Consider the following 250-nt stretch of genomic DNA (forward strand, 5'->3'; position numbering starts at 1 on the left):
CGTATATCCACCAGAGAGTTGCGGTGTATTTTGCATCTTCCAGTCTTGGATGGTCTGGGATGCATCTTAGGTATTTATCGAGCTGATTTTTAAACGCATCTACGCTCACTCCTGATATGTTTCTTAGATGAGCTGGCAGCACCTTAAATAGTTGCTGCATTATCGATGCTGGTGCGTAGTGGATTAATGTCCTGTGCACCTTTCTCAGTTTACCTGGAATGCTTTTTGGCACTATTAATCTACCTCGGCT

This window comes from Palaemon carinicauda, chromosome 10 (assembly GCF_036898095.1).
Source record: "Palaemon carinicauda isolate YSFRI2023 chromosome 10, ASM3689809v2, whole genome shotgun sequence".
Taxonomy (NCBI): domain Eukaryota; kingdom Metazoa; phylum Arthropoda; class Malacostraca; order Decapoda; family Palaemonidae; genus Palaemon; species Palaemon carinicauda.